We start from the raw sequence: 26,284 nt of genomic DNA on the forward strand, positions 1-26,284 counted from the left end.
GCTGAAAATACACACCCCATTCAGTGCATGTATTGCCATTAATGTGAGGCTCAGCTTTTCCCCCTGCAGCCCTGCTTAATTACCAAAGGGCAGCACTAAAAGAGAAGTCCGGGGTTAACTGAAAGTGCATATTGTGCATGGCTAATATGCTAATTATCATATTGCCTCAAAGTCTCTAAACATTGTCCAAGTTTATAGCAATTTTGTACAGTAAAGTTACTTTAAAAAAATAACTATTTTTACAGCCTAGATCTTCAAGACAATCATTTTTATGGGAATGGAGCTTCTTCCCCATAATGCATATTAGGGCTGTTGATTAATCACAGTTAACTCATGTGATTAACTAAAAAAAATTAATCGCAGTTAAAAAAATTAATTGCAATTAATCACAGTTTTACTTGCACAGTTAAACAATAGAATACCAATTGAAATGTATTAAATATCTTTGGATGTTTTTCTACATTTTCAAATATATTGATTTCCATTACAACACAGTATACAAAGCTGACAGTGCTCACTTTATAATATTATTTTTATTACAAATATTTGCATTGTAAAAATGGCAAACAAAAGAAATAGTATTTTTCAATTCACCTCATACAAGTACTGTAGTGCAATCTCTTTATCATGAAAGTGCAACCTACAAATGTAGGGGTTTTTTTGTTACATAACTGCACTCAAATACAAAACAATGTAAAACTTTAGAACCTACAAGTCCACTCAGTCCTACATATTGTTCAGCCAATTGCTAAGACAAACAAGCTTGTTTACATTTATGGAGCTGCCTGCTTCTTATTTACAATGTAGCCTGAAAATGAGAACAGGTGTTCGCATGGCACTTTTATTGCCGACATTGCAAGGTATTTACATGCCAGTTTTGCTAAACATTCGTATGCCCCTTCATGCTTTGGCCACCATTCTAAAAGACATGCTTCCATGCTGTTTATGCTAATTCAAAAAATAATGCATCGAATAAATTTGTGACTGAACTCTTTGGGGGAGAATTGTATGTCTCCTATTCTGTTTTACTTGCATTCTGCTATATATTTCATGTTATAGCAGTCTCGGATTTAACAAAACACAAAGAAGGTACCAATGTGAGATTTCTAAAGATAGCTACATCATTCAACCTAAGGTTTAAGAATCTGAAGTGCCTTCCAAAACCTGAGTGGGATGAAGTGTAGAACATGTTTTCAAAAGTCTTAAAAGAGCAACAGTCCAATGCGGAAACTATAGAACCCAACCCACCACAAAAGAAAATCAACCTTCTGCTGGTGGCATCTGACTCAGATGATGAAAATGAACATACAGGAATGCATCCGACGAAGTGGGTATTCACCCATGAAAGCTTATGCTCCAATACGTCTGTTAGTCTATAAGGTGCCACAGAACTCTTTGCCGCTTATACAGGAATGAACATTCCTTGTCTGCACTGCTTTGGATGGTTATCAAGCAGAAGCCATTATCGGCATGGACGCATGCCCTCTGGAATGGTGGTTGAAGCAAGAAGGGACATATGAATCTTTAGTGTATCTCACACATAAATATCTTGTGACGCCTGCTACAACAGTGCCATATGAACTCCTGTTCTCACTTTCAAGTGATTCTGTAAACAAGAAGCAGGCAACATTATCTCTTGCACATGTAAACACACTTGTTTGTCTGAGTGACTAGCTGAACAAGAAGTAGGACTGAGTGAACTTGTAGGCTCTAAAGTTTTACATTGTTTTATTATTGAGTGCAGTTATTTTTCGTAAATAATTCTACATCTGTAAGTTCAATTTTCATGATAAAGAGATTGCACTACACTACTTGTATGAGGTGAATTGAATTTTGTTTTTTACAGTGCAAATACTTGTAATAAAAAGTAAATATAAAGTGAGCCCTGTACACTTTGTATTCTGTGTTGTAATTTAAATAAATATATTTGAAAATGTAGAAAATATCCAAAACTATTTTACATAAATGGTATTTATTATTGTTTAATCGTGCGATTAATTGCGATTATTTTTTTAAATCTTTTGACAGCCCTATTTTCTAGATGTTTTTAAATATTGCATTAAGTTTTCTGTTTTTCTTTATTGTACTCTATCACTTCCTGGTTCTGGTTGGGAGTCTTGGACCTAGAAGTTACAAAATATCACAGGAAGGCACTAATAGCTCATGTGCCCACTGAGCCATTTTCTTTAAATATTCCTCTACTCTGTGGTGCTCTGAGAGGCTGGTCTGAATGTGCTCCCATGCCTGAGCTGTGGGAGAAGAGAAGCAAAGCCAAGCCAAGCTGGGCTGCAAAGCTGTTGCTGCTCCAGTTTATTACACATGACTAGCTCCGGCATCAAGGGAAATTGGGGGCTACCTTACAGACATGGGAAGGAAGAGTGTGGCCCTTAAGGAACTACTTGACATGTTACCTACAGACTCAGGAATACGTGCAATGCAGGGTGCAAGGGAGGAAAGGTGATGCAGTTTTCACTGTCCTCACCTTTTCTCTGTGCACCCTGTGAACTACTATTGTTGTCACCTCCCTGCAGCTTGGGAAACCCCAACCTAGATTGCACAGAATGTGGTATAGTTGATTCAGGCGACGCCTTTCCAAGTTGCTACTGAACCAATGTCCTGGGACACTCTGTTGCTAGAGCTGTATCTATTCGCATGAGAAGTAAAGCTGAGGTAATTAAAAGTGTCCCATGACACTTTTATTAAGAGTTAATGGCATTGTCTGTGGTGTCCTGGTTGAACTCCAACTCCACTAATACTTTCTGTCTACATAATTCCCTTTTCAGACACACAATGTTAAGAATACAGCACCTGCCACAATGGGGTTAGTGTCTCTAGGTGTTATGGCAAGAAAATATGTCTATTTTTGTGCATGCAGTTCTTTGCAAGGACACGCTTGGTATTTAAAAAGATGATTGCACCTGTGAATCTGGTGCCTGGACATCTAGATTATTTTAATGAACATGGATTTATTTACCTCTATTTGAAACCTCTTGTCCACATTGAATAATCTGAATAATCTATAACATTATAGGTTTATTAGATAAGAATAATGTTTTCATGCTAAGGCACTGGCCTTGGATTTAGAAAAACTGGGTTCTAATCCCAGAACCACCACAGACTTCCTGCATGACCCTGCACAAGACAAGAGGGTATGTCTACACTGCAGCTGGGGATGAACGCCCCTGCACAGGTAGACAGATATATGCTGGGTCCATTCAAGCTAGCATGCTAAAAATAGCAATGTGGCTATTGCAGCATGATAGTGGAATGAGCTAGCCACCCAAGTACAAGCCTGTTCAGCCCCCTGGGTCTGTGCTCGTGTGGCTAGCCTGTGCCTCTGCCCACATGATAATGTCCACACTGCTATTTTTAGCATGCTATCTTGAGTTGAGCTAGAGCATGTCTGTCTACTAGGGCTGGGAGGCATGCTCCAGTTCTAGTATAGACATACCCTTAGGGTCTGATTTGCAGATGCTCTGAGCACCCATAATTCCAAGTGAAGTTACTGGGAGCTGTGGGTTCATGGCACTTCTGAAAATCAGGGCCTTAATCTGTATCAATTCCTCATCTGTAAAATGAGGCTAATACTTCCCTACCTCAAAGGAGAGTCATGAGGATATCTATAATATTAATGAATGGCTCAGAAGCTATAGTGGTGATTGCCACAAAAAAGCCTATAAATTGGCATATAAAAATCTGCATTATCGAGTTATTTTGATTGCCTATTTGATAGTTCTTTTAAAACTAATCTGACTTGGCAAAGTGTGTGGGGGAAAAGCAGTTATTTCCACAGACAGGTGGTTTCTAAGAAGAGCTTATTTTAATGCTGATCTCAAAATTACCCTGTTTACACAGAAGTTTGCTACAGGGGTAATCTGATCTAGATCCCGGCAGGGTTACATGATGCTATAAAGGGTGAAAATAAAGCTTAAATATCACTGTTGTGTAAATATGTAAATAGTGCTGGCTGTTAAGTCTAGATGTGGTTATTCATATTATATTTATATCTGTACCACTTACAGTAGGGGAATATGGTTGGTGGAGGAACACTTACAGATGCTAAGAATATTCTCTTTAATCCTAATGGGGCCCATTTACTGGCACAGAAGTAATAAACCTGCTTTTAGCAGCTATTTTATACCACTAATTGAGGGAACTGCATATTTTTGGGTAATAAACTGACCCTCAAAATTAAAAACCTGAACAAATCAAATAAACCTGGGTGAAAGTAACAAAATGGTTAATGCACTAGCTTTCTGTCTCTGAAGCCTCTTATTCATATCCTGTTTAGGGTACAAGTGAGATGAGTCTGGTATTCTCAGCCTACTCACATTTGTAAACCACATTTCTAACAAGCGTGGTATTCTTAAGAGGATCCAATGGGTAGGCACATTGTAAAAGTTGCAGCCAATAGATTAAGACCTAGGTGCATTATTTGGCAGAACTATATGGAGACGACAGCAGAGCGCCCGGCTTCACTGCAGTCGGCGCTAGTCATGACTTTTTTGTAATTACTAAAATCACAAAAAGAAAAGGAGTACTTGTGGCACCTTAGAGACTAACAAATTTATTAGAGCATAAGCTTTCGTGAGCTACAGCTCACTTCATCGGATGCATTTGGTGGAAAAAACAGAGGAGAGATTTATATACACACACACAGAGAACATGAAACAATGGGTTTATCATACACACTGTAAGGAGAGTGATCACTTAAGATAAGCCATCACCCACAGCAGGGGGGGGAAAGGAGGAAAACCTTCCATGGTGACAAGCAGGTAGGCTAATTCCAGCAGTTAACAAGAATATCAGAGGAACAGTGGGGGGGGGGGAGAAATACCATGGGGAAATAGTTTTACTTTGTGTAATGACTCATCCATTCCCAGTCTCTATTCAAGCCTAAGTTAATTGTATGCAGTTTGCAAATTAATTCCAATTCAGCAGTCTCTCGTTGGAGTCTGTTTTTGAAGCTTTTTTGTTGAAGTATAGCCACTCTTAGGTCTGTGATTGAGTGACCAGAGAGATTGAAGTGTTCTCCAACTGGTTTTTGAATGTTATAATTCTTGACGTCTGATTTGTGTCCATTCATTCTTTTACGTAGAGACTGTCCAGTTTGGCCAATGTACATGGCAGAGGGGCATTGCTGGCACATGATGGCATATATCACATTGGTAGATGCGCAGGTGAACGAGCCTCTGATAGTGTGGCTGATGTGATTAGGCCCTATGATGGTATCCCCTGAATAGATATGTGGACAGAGTTGGCAACGGGCTTTGTTGCAAGGAAACTGTCTACACTAATTCCTGTTATGTTATGGGACCTTGTTAATAATATGGTAATTCTCTGACAGAGTGAAAACAAGATTGTTAAATATAGTTCAGTCACAAGCATTTCCTGATAGTCTCTTCCCTGCCTGGCTGGCCTTTTCCTGAGAGCTGTTCCCTGGGCCTGGGCTGAGAAGAGAAGTATCCAGCCCTCTTCTCATTGTGCATCATGAGATGCCTCAGCTTAATGTTGCAATGGACAAGTCTTGACCTGATGAGAATTACGCTGAGGATCTGGCTTCCTGTTTGTTGGATCAAACATTGAGGCTCAGCTCAGGGAACTCTAAATGCAGCTGGCTCAGCTGGGGTTTGGACTTTCCCCTAGCCCTAACTGGGAGATTGGATAGAATAGGTGGAGAGAAGGTGAGCGAAGATAAGAGTTGTTTGTGATGTCACATGACCACTAAGTTCGTAGTTTTTTCCATTTCTTGCATATGGTTAGGTCAAAAGTTGGCCATCACTTTTAATAAAATTGCAAAATATAGTTTTATAACCTTGATTTTTAATACTGATGGCACTGTTTTAGTAATGACAAAAATCATTAGAGATTTTGTGATACTGCAATTTTGTGTGTGCAATTTTCAATAATAAACAGGAATATGGATTTAAGTATCTCCCCCCCGAAATATTGGAAGGTATATTTGGACCTTCCATTATTCTTAAAGGAGAGCTGAGGAGTGAAAGACTGGTTTTGTGTCCTTTATGAATTATCTTGCATAAAGTTCTAGATTTTTTATTTAATGAACTTTGAACACTAATGAACACTAGTAGTGTTAGGGCAGGGTGGAGCAATGAAATATCTGGACTGTCTGATGTTGCCTGGTTTTGCTGGAGGTCTTCTTGGAAAACTCTTATGTGGTTGAGAACTCTCAGCCTGTAACTGAAAGAGTGGGGGTGTTTGATTTTTATTTACACTGCTTAAAACCCGTTCTAGTATTCAGTTTAACTCAAATGCCTGATAAACAGGAAGACTCACTTCCCCTCTAAATTAGTTATATTTCACTTTCCTTTATAGCTGTTGTGTCATCATAATCTTACTAATTCTCCATTTGTCTACTGAGTCTTCCACCAAAAGGTCTGAATCTTCACTGAAAAAGAAGGGCCAAGAAAACAGCCAAAAAAATAGTGCTTGTGCTGTATGCAAGGTGCCAATCTGAATTCCTTGAACCAGTTACAGTAAATCTGTATTGAGAAGGGAAATGGAAGAAGCCTCATTCCACAGAACACTTATGGATATTAGCATGGGTATAGACGACATTTTAACCACTATTTTCTTTTTGAAGGAAAAAGGCTCAAACACATTTCCAGGTACACAAGCCCTGAGCATTGGGTATGCAATTCTACTTAGTCTTCTGAAACAGACACTAATTTCAAATGCTTCTTCTGCTTTACAAAATCATCCTTATTGAAAATCCTCTGTGCCTAAGAAGAATTGACAGCTATTACCAATAGATGCTGCCCCCTAGTGTATTTTATTTAAACTTAGGCCTTAATTTTTGTTGTGGGTCATTGGTAACTATACAAAGACCAATTTTAATTTAACTTGGTTTTCTTAAAAGAATATTTTTTTAAAAAAAGAGAAGGATAGTGTTAGGTCAAGATTTAATTCATCAGACCTCTGTTCTTAAAGGAATACTAAGCAAGAGACAAAATGGATGCAATGTATGAAGATAAGAATTAGATGGAATAATGGTAGGGATCAAAGCAGAAGGCAGCATTGTTATCACTTAATTGTTGTTTTAATTAGTGTCAGAATTCTACCTTCTCAAACATCTAAAGTTGGTTGAATGTTTTCCAACGGAGCGTATGTCAAAAATGCTATTTTGTCAAAAAACAAGACAAATTTCATTTCAGAAAAAAGTGAAAAGCATTTTGTTAAGGTCAAAATACTCCATTTTGACATTTTTGGAATGGCACATTGATTTTTCATTTTGAAATAACTTTGTTTAGAAATTTATTTTCTATTATACAAAATTAGTCTAAAAAACAAAAACATTTTGATAGATGCAAAAAGAAACATGAAATTTCATTTTCAGGATATTTTAAAGTGTTGTTTTTGTTCCGATTCAAAACTAATCAAGTTTCAAAACTGCAGAATTTCCCACAAAACAAATTCTAGTTCCCACAGAGCTCTAGTAACATCATTTGAAGTGACCACCTTTTTAGGATAAGGCATCAAAGTTATGTTATTTATGCCATGGGTAACTGTGAACCAAGTTTCAAAACACTGAATTAAAGAAGAATACTATATAGTGTATATTTGTAGATAACTAAAAATTAGATACATTAACTTTATTTTAGTGGGCAGGCTACAGGGATAAGTATGTACATTTTCATTCAGTGTATGGAGATGAGAACTCTGTCACTGATAAGACAAAACATTGCTATGCCTAGCCGTGTTAATTTTGAGCTGTGATCTAATTAATGTGCAAAAATTAGACAGTCAGGCCAAATTAACAACTGAAATTAAAAGAGAAAAAATCCCTGGTGCTCTGAGAAGGTCCTGATGATTCAGCAAGTAGGTGACACTCTTCCCTCTGAGTCAGTATTAAACTACTGTGCCACATCATGTTAGTGACACTGTGCTATTGGAGGTGCTTTCTTTCCAATGACAAGAAAAACTGCTGTTCTGGCCACTTCATTTTATTAAAGATTCCATGGCACTTTCTTCAAGAAGAGGTGTATTAACCTCTCTGTCTTGGCCATATTCCATCTTGGGTATTCTCATCTATGTTACTTTTATAATTCCGTTTAGCTCTTCAGCGGGGTAAGGTATTTTTCTGTCTCTGCTGTTGTGCAATGTTATTGTGCATTGTTAAATAGCTTCTTTGTTTCACTTCAGAGCTGGCTGCATTTCCATGGTGGATTAAGTGAACCCTGTGTATAGTTTGCATCTTTCTTATTAGTTTGGAGTGTGCTCTTGGATATAAACAACAAAACAAAAACCAAAAAGCAAAATAAGTTATATAGTTATATCTTTCAGCCTGGCTATAATGAATGTACAGTAATTTGTAGTGGTGTGGACTGAATTCAGAGGTGATCTGTGTTAGTTCACTTTAGACCTATTTATACACACTCTCTTCATATGTAAGTTTGATGTAGCTTACTTGTTAAGGAACTGGAAAAAGGTTCAAATTAAAGTACATTTTTCTGGCCCCATAGGGTAAAAGCAACTTTCACATGAGAAGAGTTTAAAGAACTAATCCAAAACTTATTGAAGTCAACAGGAGTCTTTTCATTAACTCCATTCATTTTTTGATGAGGTGCTAAGGACTCAATCCTGCAAGGTACTGAACACTCCAGGCTCGATCTAGCCAGGCAGTTGAGCAATTGTTTATCTTTAAGCAGACTGCTTTGCAGGATCAGAGCCAGAGTTTTCAGCAAGCTTGCAGGATTGAGCCCTATGTGAGTTTAACTGCCTCACACACTATGTCTGAATCTAGCCCAGTGCAAACAGACAAACACGCTATGGATCTTTGTGTCAGAAAACTCACTTGCAGGGGGCTGTCACAAAATATAATTGAAGTGGACTGGATGACTTGGGGATGGTACTGATAGAGCCTTCTAGCTACCTGCTTAGAACCTAGCAAAACCTCATAGGGAGAAGGAGAAAGTTGTTTCATTATCATCCAATGGAAGTTTGATGGCCCACATGGAATTTATTCCCATTTATACTAACCTACTAAAAAGAGTACACATCTCAAGGCTTGGGGTGGTCTTGATGTTAAACATACATTTCATTTCCAAGTGAACGTGTCCACATCACCAAAAAAAGCAAACATGGAAACCATCCTTCCTCTAAAAAAGCTCATCATTAAGACATCCAAGCCAGATAGCACCACTCCATCCTTATGTAGTTGAAATCTTCCAATGGAAATGAAGCTTCTGAGATTTGGGGGGTCTCCTGAAAACACTATGGGCTAAATCTTGCTCTCTGCCATACTGGTGTGCAAGGAAGAGAGGCAGAAGGGAATGAGGGCACAAGAAGCCTCTTTCCCAAACCTATAGAAAAAGCAGGCTGGTATGTCACTATAGCTCTCGAGAGCTGTAGGAGAACAGGTCCTAATGCATCAGCCCAGGCACAATTCGTCTGTTGGTCTGCAGATTAAGAAGTAGGGGATTGTCTAGCTCCCAGCCATCTGGGCATGCCAAACAAGGTCAGCATTAAGAATTTCATATCATCAGGGTGGGCATACTTTGCTGAGCTCAGAGATTCAACAACATGCTCACCAGTCTTGTAGTCTGGTTCTCCTTGTGGGTTCCTACCAGGCAGCAGTTAAATCTGTAGTTTTCCTTGCTGCACAAGCTGGGACAGGATTTATTCTTGTTCTCTTAAAGGCAACCGAGGGAAAAAAAGAGATTTAAAAAATTCACTCCCCTATTAGTCAGATTAGTGGAAGTGCAGGAAGAAAGAGGGCAAGTGCCAGTGGCATTAGCAGCCTCAGGAGGCAAAGCAGGTTAGTGCCAGAGGGAGTATGGTCCAGATACTAGATCTAGTGAAGTTCATAAAAGCACATTGGAATACACCAGAAATATCTCTAGCATCAGGATTCCCAAGAACACTAGCTATAGCAAGACTTCTACTAAGTGCTGTCGAAATGTAGCTCAAGTAACTAATATGTTGACTACTTCAAAGGTTCACGAGACTTAGTCTTGCCATATATGCACACCAGGAGCTTTTGCTGCTCTAGAGAGAATAATAAACACTGTTCAAAGTCTATGTGCTCAGACTTCATGTCTAGAGTTGACAAATGAGTGGTATAATTCTGTCTAAAATATACCATGAAGCAGAGGGATGATATATGTCCCACAGGAAATAACAGAGTAATGGATATGACTCTACCGATTAGGCTAGATCTTTTAAGTGCTGGGAGAATAGCAAATGGTCCATGAAGAACTATTCTGCTAACCCTAAAAACAACTCTCTTCCTCATCTGCACCCCATCACTATAGCTATGATTTATTACTGGGTAAGTAGCCATGTTGCCAGATTTCCTCCTCCCTTATAATAAATTGTGTAAATCCCTCTTGAACTGATTTATACCACTTGCTTCTATTGCCAGTTCTGGTAGTTTGTTTCTTATTTCAACTGACCTTTGTGTAAATTCTGCCTGAATTGCTTCTAGGCTAGGCTTCTCCTTAAATCATGCTGGCATCAGCACTTGTCTCCAGTCTTTCCATTGCTGCCAATAGGTTTCTTGCCAGGCAATATTGACTAGTGATGTCAAGGGGTCGGTCTTGTCTTTTTTATCAGCTCTAACAGCTGACTGGCAATTTATTCCATGCTTTTCAAAAGCTTATGAATCAGCATGAGACTTCTCCTCAGAAAGTTTGCTTCCCTATGTGGCCCTAGCGAACTTTCACTTGTAATATTTGGTACTGCTAAATCTTGATGTAGTCTGGTAGTGCACGTATGTATTGATGCAATTTCTTTGGTGTCCTTTCAGAAATCTGGTGCACAGAATGGCACACCCAATAACATGCTCCAACTATCGGCTTGTCTCCAAGTGCCATCAAGTGGCAAAATAAATTTTACAGTTTTCTACTTTGCATTGACACATGGAGTGTTTGCTGCCAAACATGCTACATATGCAAAAAGAAAAGGAGTACTTGTGGCACCTTAGAGACTAACAAATTTATTAGAGCATAAGCTTTCGTGAGCTACACGGCTAACACGGCTGCTACTCTGAAACCTGTCATGCTACATATGGATTCATTGTGTTATCCACAGTTGCTCTTTACAGGTCTATCATTTTCTGACCTCAATATCAGACTAGCCCCTCTGATTAATGTTAAAGACATGGTTAAATAACAAAATTTGGGTACAAATCTGGATTTTCCCCAACGCACAGATCCAGGGTTTTTGTGAGATCCAGTCAGAGAGAAAAACTCAGATCTGGACTCAAACTTTTATCAAGTTTGAGGTGTTCAGATCTGGGATTTGGTTTTGGGACCATATCTACTTATTTTTGGTGCTTAATCTCATTATTGCTAAAATGAATTACAATGAATTGCTAGGGATGGAATTTTCAGAAGGGCTCAGCCCCACAATTGGGGCTAGTGTTTCAGAAGAGTTCAACTCCCATTTAAGCACTAACAAATGACTGGATTTTCAAGAGCTCATCACTGTGGGTGCAGAACTCTTTTGAAAATCAGGTCAGAAGCAGCACAACAGGAGCTACTGAGCACTGATCGCTGAAAAACCTGACCCCAGGTCCTGAGCTCTTGAAAACTAGCATGGAGCTATTTGGAAGTCTGGTTCCAAACCTTTTGTGGCTTTGTTCATCTTATCCCAGAGTACTCATTTGCTTACCCTTTGCCCCACATCTGTGCTATCCTCTGATTTCCTCATCCTTGGGATTTTACATAGCACAGTTAAATAAAAGACCATTTAATGCTGCTGATCCTTTTGGCACTCCACCTGTTACTATCTTCCCCCATCAGGATAAAATGGGAATAAAAGCAAAGCTTTTCTTTTTCAGGGATAAGGAGGGCAGAAAAAACTGGAATGCTGAATAGTGTTAAAAAAGGTAAGTGGAGGTTGAGAAGAATATTGGATTACGGATGTATGCAGCATAATTTCATACATGGAGGATAAGAGGTGGGGCTTCCAGCTAAAATAAAGTCTGTTTGTATGTAATGTGATATGAAAAGAAACTGAGTACTTGTGGCACCTTAGAGACTAACGAATTTATTTGAGCATAAGCTTTCGTGAGCTACAGCTCACTTCATCGGATGCATTCGGTGGAAAATACAGTGGGAAGATTTATATAAACAGAGAACATGAAACAATGGGTGATGAAACAATGGGTGTTACCATATGGTAACACCCATTGTTTCATGTTCTCTGTTTATATAAATCTCCCCATTGTATTTTCCACCGAATGCATCCGATGAAGTGAGCTGTAGCTCACGAAAGCTTATGCTCAAATAAATGTTAGTCTCTAAGGTGCCTCAAGTACTCCTTTTCTTTTTGCGAATACAGACTAACACGGCTGCTGCTCTGAAAAGGAAACTGTATCCCTATAACACTAATTCAATGAATAAGCTACATGTATATTGTGAGAAAATGCAAGGAACTATAAATAAAATGACTGTGCAGGGTAGTAACTACATAGCTAAAACTTCTATATATAAATGTATTTTGTAAAACAGATTCTTTGTCACATGTGCATAATACTGTGAACAGAAGACTGTTATATATCTATTTCTCTGTTTGGGTTTATTGATTGTAGGCTCCAACCTTCTCCCTTCCTCATTCAGAACCTTTAAAGAAGCTGTAATAATTCTGATCATAAACTTTAGGTAAGTGATCATTATTTCTCTTTTTTCAGAGAAAATTCTTTTCTAAACTACTTATCTACCTAACACTGCTCCCATGATGCTAATGACATTTGTGACTTAGTACCACAAAGTAGAATCAGATGTATATCACCTCAGATGACTTAGACAAATCCTGAATATTTGCATAATTGTGGGCAGTGAAACAAATCCCTCTACAGGGCTTGGTGTATTTCAGAATGACAGGTCTGTACTCTATTAAATGGAACCGAAAGAAACTTTACACATTTTTTAATCTTTGAGAGAAACTAAAGGGGACTTTTGAAAATCATTCTAATTCAAGAAATACACTGGAGAAGTACTTGAGCTGTCTTCAGTGGCTCACAGTACTACCTCGTTCCTCCAAGATGTTTCAGTGATATTAGAAACATTTGGATACATAGGAGTTCAGATAATTCACTGGAGAACACACTAGGACAGAGGGGTGTGTGTTGTATGAACAGAATATTTCTGTATATGTTATACATAAGAGTTCTCTCAGTGAGCAATTCCTATCTGGAGGGGTATGATTCTATTTTATTTTCATTCTTCAAGCACCAATTCCAAACATTTTCTAAGATTATTACTGTATAAACTGCCAGGCCCTCACTTAGTCCTAAGCAAAACATTGAGGTGCTTTCATGCTTCTCCATTGCTCAAAATAGGGGAGGGGAAAAGGAGAGTGTCACACATACTGTCACTGCAGCATAAACATGGGATAAGCCAATGGGGACCAGTTTATGGTTAAGTAGCAGTGAGCATTCTAATACAAAGCGAAGATATGCCTTCAAGTGACCTGTTCTTTCCTTTTAAATATTTTATTTATTCCCATTTTATTCTCTCCGGTCTTGCATAGACTCTTCTTTTTTTTTGGTTCAAGTCGACAGTAAGATTTTTTTTTTTTAAAATGAGAAGAACTGCTGGTATCCAGCTTCTAAGGGGAAAAAAGCACAGACTGAGGCTCCAACATTATTCACCCTGATGCAGTTAGGAGCCAACATGAACTAATTGCTGTGATCCCTCCCCTTGGTTTTTAAATTAACAGCCAACTATAGGAGAATCAGCACCGCTTTCAGCAGCCAGAAGCCCTTCACAACAGCAGTCCCTAACATTGTTTAATTTTTACAACTTTGAGGTCACAGAAGAGGCCACTAAATGATTCAATGACTCTGCATTGGGTGGGGGAGGCTTGATGATTTGTTTCTGATTTAGGATTTAATTTGAACCATCTGGATTTCTCTATTAGCATATAATAAATCAGCACGTTGCACCAATTTCCTACACATCATTTTCACTGGGCTGCCAACCTTAGGAGCATGTGTTTAGACGATGAGCACTTGAGCCACTGAGATCTATTTCGAGTGCATTGATCACATCAGCTCTTGGTTTCAATCATCTTTTTCTAATTTGTATATCATTATTAGTCATTTTCCACCATATCCAGGATTAACATGCACACAGGGCACACAATTTCGCCTTGTAGCATCTCTAGACAGTTATAAATATTAGTGAACTAGTTACTGATTTAGATCATAGGAAACATTTTCACTAGAAGATGAATTATTTTAAACAGAATATAGTAAAGTAATATAAAAGGGCTCCAGGAAATCAAATATCAAAATACACATTTTCCTTCCCTCTTCCCAATTTTCTACATTCACATACATATATTTTATAAGTGATGAAATCTCAATATAGAGAAAAATATTTATTTATTGAAGCAGTTTCTGGCTGCTCCTATTCTGCAAAATACATGCAACATAAACCAAAACACTCATTTAATAAAAAAATAAACCCCAAAGCTGATTGAAAATGGGGAAATATTTTGCAAAGGTTTTCATGAAAAAATTGTCTTGTTGTTTGTCAAATATTTTGAAATGGTTTGACCAGCTCTAGGAAACTGTGTTGCAATAGGGATCAGTACAGCAACCCACTTTATTTGATTTATGCAAAAAATAAAATATTCTATCCAGTGTTCTAGGTGACCCTGAAATAAATTACAAAACCAAATAAAATGAGACTGCCCACTGAAAAAAAATTCTCCTCCCACTCACAGATCTGATGTCTGTCAAAAGCCCAACTCAACAACCTGCATAGGAAGTTGTTCCCTGGGTTTGAGGAAAGCCTAATCTTGAGCTGTGAATGATCTACTGTCATCCCTCTTGCTCAAAATGAGAATGGTCCAGCTTGAGTGCCTGTGCCCTATGGTACGAGGAAATCACAAGTGCCAAGGTCCCTAAGCCATTTAGGGAGAGAGGGAAGAAGACGAAGTAAGAAAGGATATAGCTGTGGGTAGGAGAATGTATATAAGGAGCGAGGGCAGTGTGGATACTAGTCTAATAGGTTATACTGGCTGTAGAATGACTGTGCCTAATAGGGTACAAAATGTGAGCGAGGCCAAACAGCAAAAATTAAGATGTTTATACACCAATGCGAGGAGCCTAGGTAACAAAATGGAGGAACTAGAGCTACTGGTGCAGGATGTGAAACCAGATATTATAGGGATAACAGAAACATGGTGGAATAGTAATCATGACTGGACTACAGGTATTGAAGGGTATGTGCTGTTTAGGAAAGACAGAAACAAAGGTAAAGGTGGTGGAGTAGCATTGTATATCAATGATGAGGTAGAATGTAAAGAAATAAGAAGCGATGCAATGGATAAGACAGAGTCCGTCTGGGCAAAAATTACATTGGGGAAGATAACTAGTAAAGCCTCTCCTACGATAGTGCTTGGAGTGTGCTATAGACCTCCGGGATCTAATTTGGATATGGATAGAGCCCTTTTTGATGTCTTTAATCAAGTAAATACTAATGGAAACTGCGTGATCATGGGAGACTTTAACTTCCCAGATATAGACTGGAGGACCAGTGCTAGTAATAATAATAGGGCTCAGATTTTCCTAGATGCGATAGCTGATGGATTCCTTCATCAAGTAGTTGCTGAACCGACTAGAGGGGATGCCATTTTAGATTTAATTTTGGTGAATAGCGAGGACCTCATAGAAGAAATGGTTGTAGGGGACAATCTTGGCTCAAGTGATCATGAGCTAATTCAGTTCAAACTAAATGGAAGGATTAACAAAAATAAATCTGCAACTAGGGTTTTTGATTTCAAAAGGGCTAACTTTCAAAAATTAAGGAAATTAGTTAGGGAAGTGGATTGGACTGAAGAATTTATGGATCTAAAGGTAGAGGCGGCCTGGGATTACTTTAAATCAAAGCTGCAGAAGCTATCAGAAGCCTGTATCTCAAGAAAGGGGAAAAAATTCATAGGAAGGAGTTGTAGACCAAGCTGGATGAGCAAGCATCTTAGAGAGGTGATTAAGAAGAAGCAGAAAGCATAAAGGGAGTGGAAGATAGGAGGGATCAGCAAGGAAAGCTACCTCATTGAGGTCAGAACATGTAGGGATAAAGTGAGACAGGCTAAAAGTCGAGTAGAGTTGGATCTTGCAAAGGGAATTAAAACCAATAGTAAAAGGTTCTATAGCCATATAAATAAGAAGAAAACTAAGAAAGAAGAAGCGGGGCCGCTAAACACTGAGGATGGAGTGGAGGTTAAAGATAATCTAGGCATGGCCCAATATCTAAACAAATACTTTGCCTCAGTCTTTAATAAGGCTAAAGAGGATCTTAGGGATAATAGTAGCATGACAAATGGGAATGAGGATATGGAGGTAGATATTACCATATCTGAGGTAGAAGCGAAACTGAAACAGCTTAATGGGACTAAATCGGGGGGCCCAAATAATCTTCATCCAAGAATATTACAGGAATTGGCACCTGAAATTGCAAGCCCATTAGCAAGAATTTTTAATGAATCTGTAAACTCAGGAGTAGTACCGAATGATTGGAGAATTGCTAATATAGTTCCTATTTTTAAGAAAGGAAAAAAAAAGTGATCCGGGTAACTACAGGCCAGTTAGCTTGACATCTGTAGTATGCAAGGTCCTGGAAAAAATTTTGAAGGAGAAATTAGTTAAGGACATTGAAGTTAATGGTAAATGGGACAAAATACAACATGGTTTTACAAAAGGTAGATCATGCCAAACCAACCTAATCTCCTTTTTTGAAAAAGTAACAGATTTTTTAGATAAAGGAAATACAGTGGATCTAATTTACCTAGATTTCAGTAAGGCATTTGATACCATGCCACATGGGGAATTATTAGTTAAATTGGAGAAGATGGGGATCATTATGAACATCAAAAGGTGGATAAGGAATTGGTTAAAGGGGAGACTGCAACGGGTCCTACTGAAAGGCAAACTGTCAGGTTGGAAGGAGGTTACCAGTGGAGTTCCTCAGGGATCGGTTTTGGGACCAATCTTATTTAATCTTTTTATTACTGACCTTGGCACAAAAAGTGGGAGTGTGCTAATAAAGTTTGCAGATGATACAAAGCTGGGAGGTATTGCCAATTCGGAGAAGGATCGGGATATTATACAGGAGGATCTGGATGATCTGGTAAACTGGAGTAATAGTAATATGATGAAATTTAATAGTGAGAAGTGTAAGGTTATGCATTTAGGGATTAATAACAAGAATTTTCGTTATAAGTTGGGGACGCATCAATTAGAAGTAATGGAAGAGGAGAAGGACCTTGGAGTATTGGTTGATCATAGGATGACTATGAGCTGCCAATGTGATATGGCTGTGAAAAAAGCTAATGCGGTTTTGGGATACATCAGGAGAGGCATTTCCAGTAGGGATAAGGAGGTTTTAGTACCGTTATACAAGGCACTGGTGAGACCTCACCTAGAATACTGTGTACAGTTCTGGTCTCCCATGTTTAAAAAGGATGAATTCAAACTGGAGCAGGTACAGAGAAGGGTTACTAGGATGATCCGAGGAATGGAAAACTTGTCTTATGAAAGGAGACTTAAGGAGCTTGGCTTGTTTAGCCTAACTAAAAGAAGGTTGAGGGGAGATATGATTGCTCTCTATAAATATATCAGAGGGATAAATACAGGCGAGGGAGAGGAATTATTTCAGCTCAGCGCCAATGTGGACACAAGAACAAATGGGTATAAACTGGCCACCAAGAAGTTTAGACTTGAAATCAGATGAAGGTTTTTAACCATCAGAGGAGTGAAGTTTTGGAATAGCCTTCCAAGGGAAGCAGTGGGGGCAAAAGATCTATCTGGTTTTAAGATTCTACTTGATAAGTTTATGGAGGAGATGGTATGATGGGATAATGGGATTTTGGTAAGTAATTGATCTTTAAATATTCAGGGTAAAAAGGACTAATCCCCTGAGATGGGATATTAGATGGATGGGATCTGAGTTACCCAGGAAAGAACTTTCTGTAGTATCTGGCTGGTGAATCTTGCCCATATGCTCAGGGTTTAGCTGATTGCCATATTTGGGGTCAGGAAGGAATTTTCCTCCAGGGCAGATTGGAGAGGCCCTGGAGGTTTTTCTCCTTCCTCTGTAGCATGGGTCATGGTTGACTTGAGGGAGGCTTCTCTGCTCCTTGAAGTCTTTAAACCATGATTTAAGGACTTCAATAGCTCAGACATAGGTGAGGTTTTTCATAGGAGTGGGTGGGTGAGATTCTGTGGCCTGCACTGTGCAGGAGGTCGGACTAGATGATCAGAATGGTCCCTTCTGACCTTAGTATCTATGAATCTATTTAGAGCTTGTGAATCAAAGCCAACACTTTAAATTTGGTCCAAAATATAAGCTGAAACTCTTACTGTGGCCAAAACAAACAATAAAAAAAAATTTTAAAAAAATAAATCAGTGATACTTTAAGCCTCTTTCCTCACCCTAGGATTTAGAAAGCCACAGCTGGGAGAAGAGGAGGAGGGAGGCTCACAGTAATACTAAGGCACTGATCCCCCAACTGACTCCAGGTGGTGCATGGCAGACGGGGCTGGAGACTGCTGAAGTCAGTAGAATTCTATGTGGGTGCTAGGGTGGATTCACAAGCAATCAACTGCAGGATCAGGTCCTACTTGTATTTAGTGTCTTGTAGCCACTTCAGCTTCTAACTTTTTTCACCTTGCTTTTTTTTACTGTGATAGTCCATCTTTCTAGGGCTATCTTTTTAACTTGAATATTTTGATATGTTTTAATTTTGTTGAGCAGATAGCCTCTAGTTTTCTAAACAATCAAGTGATGGTAATTCTGCTCACATTATGAGAAACAATAATTATTTTAAAACTCCAAACACTTTATGACAGGATTAGATCCCATAATTTGCCTTATGAAAGTTAGCAGTACACTATACAGATTCTTGAGTAAATATCAACCAAGATTTGTCTTTAAATTAGCTACCAGGGGAGTCCACATCATCCCAGGAATAATAGAAATGTCTTATTAGTAATAATCCTCATCACCATCATAATAAATACGTTGCACTTTCTAATACTTTGTGCTCCTGAGGATCTCATTAAGCCTCACAAGATCTCAGCAAGTTTTGAAATTAACGTAAGTAGAAACTGAATATTTGACATAAGATGAAGTGTTTGAAGTGCTGTGATGCATGGCCAGAAAGGGTTAAACATCCTGTAGAATAAATGACTCAAATTCAACCCTGAAAGGCAAATAGGGAGATAATGTTTGTGTTTCTGTATATGGGTAGTGGTCAACAATGTAATCAACAGTCCCTATCTATGATGTATTCTGTTAATTCAAAGATCAAAAGAACATCCTAGCATTTAAATGAATTGTAAACATGGGATATTGCTGTATTCATCTCAGATCTGCTTAAACTTCACCAGGGGAAGTTTGAGCCACAAGATTAAGGTCCCAGTTATGCTGGTACTCCCTAAAGGTGATATTGGACATAGTCCAATGAACTAAATTCTATAACCTAAAAGAACTTTTTGCAACTACAAAGCTCACCATCTCTGCTATGAATCTAAACCTCAAGAATTGAACTCATGTCTGTATGTAAATTGATCTTTTAAACATGCTCGATTTTTTAAAATAAATTTTAGTTTAGTTAACAAAAATTAGCTATATGCATGTATTTGGGTAAGAACTGGAATAACCTGGGAGGTAATGTGTCCGATCCTTTGGGATTGGTAGAACCTTTTATTTTATATGATGAAATAAGATTTTCAGAAATCTTCATATTTGACTTGGGTACCTGGATGAAGGCTGGAGGCTGGTTACTTTATGGGAACAGTGTTGTTGGTTTTTGGACAACCAGTGATAAAGGTAATAAAGGGCTGGTTTATGCTGGCTTGGTAAATTTACGTATTGAAATATCCACCAGCTTTGGGGTTTGTCTGTGCCATTCCTTGCAGTTCACCCTAATTGAGTGATCTCAGCTGGCTCCCTACTGGGATCCCAGTCACACGTGCATTAGCCAATTCACACCAAGAGCCACACTTAAAACCAAAAAAATAAATAAAAGGGAAGGAATTGTTCACATTTTGTATTAGACCCATACCTACTGTAAATCATTCTAGTTCCACTGACTTCAGTGACAGCATTTTTTGGCAGCTGTGGATATTTCCTTTGGCCTTAAATATGGTCCAAAATACAAGCTGAAACTCTTACCATGGCCAAAGCAAACAATAAAAAAAAATCAGTGCTATTTTGAGCCTCTTTCCTCACCCTAGGATTTAGAAAGTCACAGCTGGAAGAAGAGAAGGAGTGAGGCTCACAGTAATACTAAGGCACTGATCCCCCAACTGACTCCAGGTGGTGCACCCATTGCTCCCAAGACCTTTCTAAAGTATGATGCACATGTCATTGCAAAAAAAGCAAATACAATTTTGGATTGCATTAACAGAGGCATAGCATGTAAGTCATGGGAGGTGATAGTACTGCTCTACTTGGGACAGATTAGGCCTCAACTGGACTACTGTATCCAGTTTTGGTCACTGTTGTATAGAAAGGATGTAGAGAAACTGGAAAGGATCCAGAGGTGAGCGACAAAGATGATCAAAGGGATGGAACACAAGCCATATGAGCAAAGGCTAAAGGAACTAGGTATTTTAGTTTGGAAAGGAAGAGATTGGGGAGGGGGGACATAATAGAGATTTTCAAATACTTGATAAGGTGCCATAAAACAAGATGGAGAAAAAGTGTTGTCTCTTGCCACAGAGGGCAGGACAAGAGGCAATGGGTTCAAACAATAGCATAGCAGATTTAGATTAAATCACAGGAAAAACTTCCTAACTGTAAGAACAGTACAACAATGGACTAGACTGCCTAGGGAAGTCATGGAAGCTCCTTCACTGGAGGTTTTCAAAAAGAGGCTGGATAGGCACTGTCTTGAATGGTTTATATACAACAAGTCTTGCATCTTGGTAATGGTTAGACTAAATGACCCTTGCAGTCCCTTCTGACCCTATGGTTCCATGATTCTAACCTAATTTTTTTTAAAATGTGGTTTTAGAGAAATCACAAGTCTGCCCAAAAACAGTAAGTTCCAGTGCTTGGCACTGTCATCACAAATATCCAACATTTTCCATAATATCTAGGCTTATATGTACAGCACTCAGCACATTAGGGCTATGGGTAAATACCATAAAATAAATACTTCTTAATCATCATCATGAGTGGGGAATGAGGATGCCAAGGAGAGCAATCTTATCATACTGGAGATTGGATACTGGAGAAGACGCTCAAGGCCTTTTTATAGTCACTTCTGGTGAGGGGAGCAGGGTGAGAGGATATGAATAGAGCCTCCAGAACTGTCCACGTGCCTCTTCACAATTTTCCCCATTAAGTAGTTGCATAGGTAGCACGTGTAGGATCCCCAGTGTAGCCATTGTGCACCCAGTCCACTTTGAAGCAGTTAAATCACACTGATTCTGCTGCCAGTGAATCCTCCGTCTGCTGGGGAGGATGGGTTTGCCCCTTAGCACACAAAGAAGGAGTTCTGATTGATAAAACATCAGTTGTGGTTCATAAGTACATGATTGTTGTTTTTTGATGTACATCAGAGGCAGGAAGCCTGCCAAACAATCAGTGGGGCCACTGGATGATCGAGGTGCAAAAGGGGCACTTAGAGAAGACAAGGCTGTTGTATAGAAGCTAAATTAATTCTTTGAATTGGTCTTCACTGCAAAGGATATAGTGAAGATTCCCACATCTGAATCATTCTTTTTAGGATCTGAGGAATCTGAGGAACTGACCCAGACTGAAGTACCAACATACTTGGAACAAATTCATAAATAGTAATAGGTCACCAGGACCAGATGGGATTCACCCAAGAGTTCTGAAGGAACTCAGGTGACATATCACAGTTAGTAGTTCTGCAATTTCATATCTATCACTTAAATCAGCCTCTGTACCAGATGATTGGAGGATAGCTAACATAACACCAATTTTTAAAAAAAGCCCAGAGGTGATCTTGGCAATTACAGGCTGGTAAGTCTAACTTCATTACCAGGCAAATTGGTTGCAACTATAGTAAAGAACAGAATTATCAGTCACATACATGAACATGATATGTTGGCGAAGAGGCAACACAGTTTTTGTAATGGGAAGTCATGCCTCAACAATCTATTATAATTCTATGAGTGCATCAACAAGCATGTGGACAAGGGTGATCCAATTGATATAGTGTACTTGGACTTTCAGAAAGCCTTTGACAAGGTCCCTCACCAAAGTCTCTTAAGCAAAGTAAGCAGTCATGGGGTAAGAGGGAAGGGCATCTCATGGATCAGTAACTGGTTAAAAGATAGAAAATAAAAGGTAGGAATAAATGGTCAGTTTTCACAGTGGAAAGTGGAAAATATCAGGGTCCCCCAAGGATATGTATTGGGATCTGTGCTGTTCCGCATATTCATAAACAATCTGAAAAATGGGCAAACAGTGAGGTGACAAAGTTTTCAGATGATATAAAATCATTAAATAATTAAGTCCAAAGCTGACAGTGAAGGATTATAAAGGGACCTCACTAAACTGGGTGACTGGGCAACAAAATGACAGATACAATTTCGTGTTGATAAGTGCAAATAACTCACATTGGAAAAAATGATCCCAACTATATATTCAAAATGCTACAGTCTAAATTAGCTGTTCCCAAAATCTTTCTTGAGTGGTGTTATTGTGGGTAGCTCTGCTCAATGTGCAGTGCCAGTCAAAAAAAGCTAATAAACTATTAGGAACCATTACAAAAGGGATAGATAATAAGACAGAAAGTATCATAATGCGACTACATAAATACATGGTATGCCCAGATCTTGAATGCTGCATGTGATTCTGGTTGCCCCATCTCAAAAGGGATATTAGAATTGGAACAGGTATGGAGAAAGACAAGAAAAATGATTAAGGGCATGGAACAACATCCTTGTGAGGAGAGATTCAGAAGATGGGGACTGTTCAATTTAGAAAAGAGATTGCTAAAGGGAGGATATGTTAGAGGTCTATAAAATCATGAATGGTGTGGAGAAAAATGAATAGAGATGCATTACTTACCCCTTCACATAACACTAGAACCAGAGGTCACCCAATGAAATTAACAGGCAGCAGATTTAATACAAAACATAAGAAAGTATTTATTCACACAATACACGGTCAACCTGTGGAACATGTTTGTGAAGACCAAAAATATAACTTGGTTAAAAAAAGAATTACATAAGTTCACAGATGATAGAGTATGTCAATGGCTATTAGTCAAGATGGTCAGGGATTCAATCCCATGCTCGGGGTATCCCTAAATATCCCACTGCCAAAAGCTGGGACTGGTGGACAGGGGAATGATCACTCAATAATTGCTCTGTTCTCTTCATTCACTCTGAAGCATCTGCACTGGCCACTATTAGAAGGCAGGATACTGTGCTCGATGGACCATTGGTCTGACCCAGCATGGCCAATTTTATATTCTTAATCTGGAAGCTATTTGAATTTAATAGCAGGCACCATTTTGATAGCTAGCAGGACTTAATGTTTGGCACAGTTCTTCAGATGCTAAAAGAAAATTAGAAATGTGTTAGCTAGATAATGTGTTAACCAAGTCGTCTACGTACCAAGAAACTACCTAAAAATAACCATGTTTTGTGGTAAGGTGGAGCCTAAGCTGTACAATTCAGTCTGAATTCTGAACTCTTACAAAGGTGTTAGTTCTTGTCTCTAAACTGTAGCAGTGATCAAATATTTTAAAAAAAACCCAATTGAATCTGAACTAGGTATGAGAAACTAAGACAGAGAATATAATTGTTCTGAACAAAAATAATTGTCCACTAGAACCAGAAACTGAATTGCCAGAATACCCCAAGAAAATCTGTTATTTGTGGTCTGACTAGAAGCAGAAAATGTTAGACATCTTGTGGGAGTGTCTGTTTTTGTTTTTTTAAGACATCTTGTGGGAGTGTCTGACTCTTCCCCAACAAATTATGTTAATCTATGGTCTGACAATTCTGTTCTTTACTATAGTTTCAATCAGTTTGCCCGGTAGTGAAGTCAGGATTACTGGCCTGTAAATTGCCAGGATCACATCTGGAGCCCTTTTTAAAAATTGGCATCACATTAGCTATCCTCCAGTCATTTGGTACAGAAGCTGATTTAAATGATAGGTTACAAACAACAGTTAGTAGTTCTAAAATTTGAGTTCCTTCAGAACTCTTGTGTAAATACCATCTGGTCCTGGTGACTTATTACTGTTTAATATATCAATTTGTTCCAAAACCTCCTCTAATGATACCTTTATCTGGGACAGTTCCTCAGATTTGTCATCTAAAAAGAATGGCTCAGGTTTGGGACTCACATCCTCAGCCATGAAGACTGATTCAAAGAATTCATTTAGTTTCTCCGCAATGGTCTTATCGTCCTTGAGTGCTCCTTAAGCATCTCAATTGTCCAGTGGCCACACTGGTTGTTTAGCAGTCTTCCTGCTTCTGAGCGACTTACAATTTTTTTTGCTATTACTTTTTGAATCTTTGGCTAGCTGTTCTTCAAATTCTTTTTTGGCCTGCCTAATTATATTTTTACACTTCATTTGCCAGAGTTTGTGCTCCTTTCTATTTTCCTCACTTCCACTTTTTAAAGGATGCCTTTTTGCCTCCCACTGCTTCTATTACTTTGTTGTTTAGCCATGGTGGCACTTTTTTGGTTCTCTATGTTTTTTTAATTTGGGATATACATTTAAGTTGAGCCTCTATTATGGTGTCTTTAAAAAGTTTCCATGCAGTTTGCAGGGATTTCACTTTTGGCACTATACCTTTTAAATTTCTGTTTAATTAACTTCCTCATTTTTGTATAGTTCCCCTTTCTGAAATTAAATGCTACCATGCTGGGCTGCTGTGGTGTTTTCCCTGCCACAGGGATGTTAAATTTCATTATATTATGGTTACTATTACCATTTCAAAATACTTAGTAGCTGTTCAACATATATGAAATCATCATCAACCACCATTTTACCTTTTGAAGATGGAGAAATACCCTTTATACACTTATCCTGGGCTGAAAGTGTCTTTTCCTTCACTTAATGTCCATTTAATCACCTTCTCTGATCCAAACTCTTACTATCTACCTAGGCCAAGATTTTCAAAACTGACTTGTGATTTTTCTTGCTTCAATTTTTGGGGGCCCAATTTGAGTCACTTTGAAGAGGCCTGATTTACAGGAAGTGCTGAGCACCCACTCTCCAAAAAAAAAAAAAAAAAAAAAAAAAAAAAAAAAAAAAAAAAAAAAAGATGCCACAGCTGAACCCACAAGAAGAGATTCCATTCTATGCAGTCCCATATTTACGCTGCTCATATAAATCAGTCCCTCTTCTAAAATAAAACTTTCCAAATGCAAACAACCAGGTGTTAGTGTTGTTAAAGTTCTCTTTAGAAGAATGCATTCTACTTTATGCAGCAGACTACTGATACAGCAAGACATCAAAGGTGCAATTTACCCCAATGCAGAGAGCCAGCACAAGACTCATGCATCTACTTAAGCCTTTGCTTTAAATTATGTATGTATGTATGTATGTATCTATCTCACACACACACACACACACACACACACACACACACACACACACACACACTCTAGGGGTATTAAAGAATGAATGGCACTTTTTTTCTTGGAACACTACTGCTGAGAAATACGCAGCCCTCTTTTAACACTCATGGTCCTCAGTTTAGCATGGCCCTCATGTTTCCTGTCTAGATTAGATTACTACAGGTTAACTAGATTCCTACATATCTTTGCTTTTGTTAGGAAAGAAAGAGAGAAATTAAGTTACTGAAGAAAGGAGTTGTGTAGATGTGTCTTCGGTAGAGTGGATAAGCCCATATTTTTTCTGGTCATTCTTTTTATGGCAGTTGGCAGATAAAATCCAACTGACTTTTTGCCTCACTCTAAAACAACATTGACCAGCAGCAGCAAAAGTGCATTTGGGAACTTTTAGCAATGAGAAGACACTTCAAAACAAAACACCCTCCCACCCCACCTCTAAAATTTTAGAGGTCTAAATTTTAATCCATTAAAGGGGGTTTGTGCCGGAAATTTTAGAGGTCATATAGGATTGAAAATGCAGCCTCAAGTTTAATTCTAATGATCAGTTATGACAGTCCTTTTACTACGCACACAAAATGGGGCGGTCTCAGTCGAAGCAACTCTGGCCAGCATGGATTCAAAGCCCAAGAATCAGTGCAAAAGCTCCCCTTCCCCCATCTGGCCCAGATTCCTGTGTTGCAGTAGCCAGGGGAAGTTGTGAGAAGTGCAATAGGGGACCCAGTTCAGAG

At 38.6% G+C, this 26,284-nt stretch overlaps 2 long non-coding RNA genes across 11 annotated transcripts in view; one reads left to right on the top strand and one right to left on the bottom strand.

Annotated features, from left to right (window-relative positions):
- LOC122459784 overlaps nt 1-26,284 on the bottom strand; it is an 80,557-nt gene that overhangs the window by 45,535 nt on the left and 8,738 nt on the right. The window contains exons 2-3 of one of the 10 annotated variants that reach the window (XR_006280700.1): nt 9,552-9,652; nt 8,088-8,240 (exon numbers count right to left, since the gene is read on the bottom strand). The exons of 7 other annotated variants lie outside the window; for them this stretch is intronic. This is a non-coding gene — a long non-coding RNA (uncharacterized LOC122459784). Of the gene's footprint in view, nt 1-8,087; nt 8,241-9,551; nt 9,653-23,082; nt 23,520-26,284 lie in introns of those variants that run through there. 2 more of the 10 variants (XR_006280693.1, XR_006280696.1) reach the window with 2 other exon arrangements.
- LOC122459785 overlaps nt 7,958-26,284 on the top strand; it is a 107,133-nt gene continuing 88,806 nt past the window's right edge. The window contains exons 1-3 of the long non-coding RNA XR_006280704.1: nt 7,958-8,088; nt 11,804-11,851; nt 12,557-12,626. This is a non-coding gene — a long non-coding RNA (uncharacterized LOC122459785). The remainder of the gene's footprint in view (nt 8,089-11,803; nt 11,852-12,556; nt 12,627-26,284) is intronic.

The sequence above is a fragment of the Dermochelys coriacea genome, chromosome 4 (assembly GCF_009764565.3).
Source record: "Dermochelys coriacea isolate rDerCor1 chromosome 4, rDerCor1.pri.v4, whole genome shotgun sequence".
Lineage (NCBI taxonomy): Eukaryota > Metazoa > Chordata > Testudines > Dermochelyidae > Dermochelys > Dermochelys coriacea.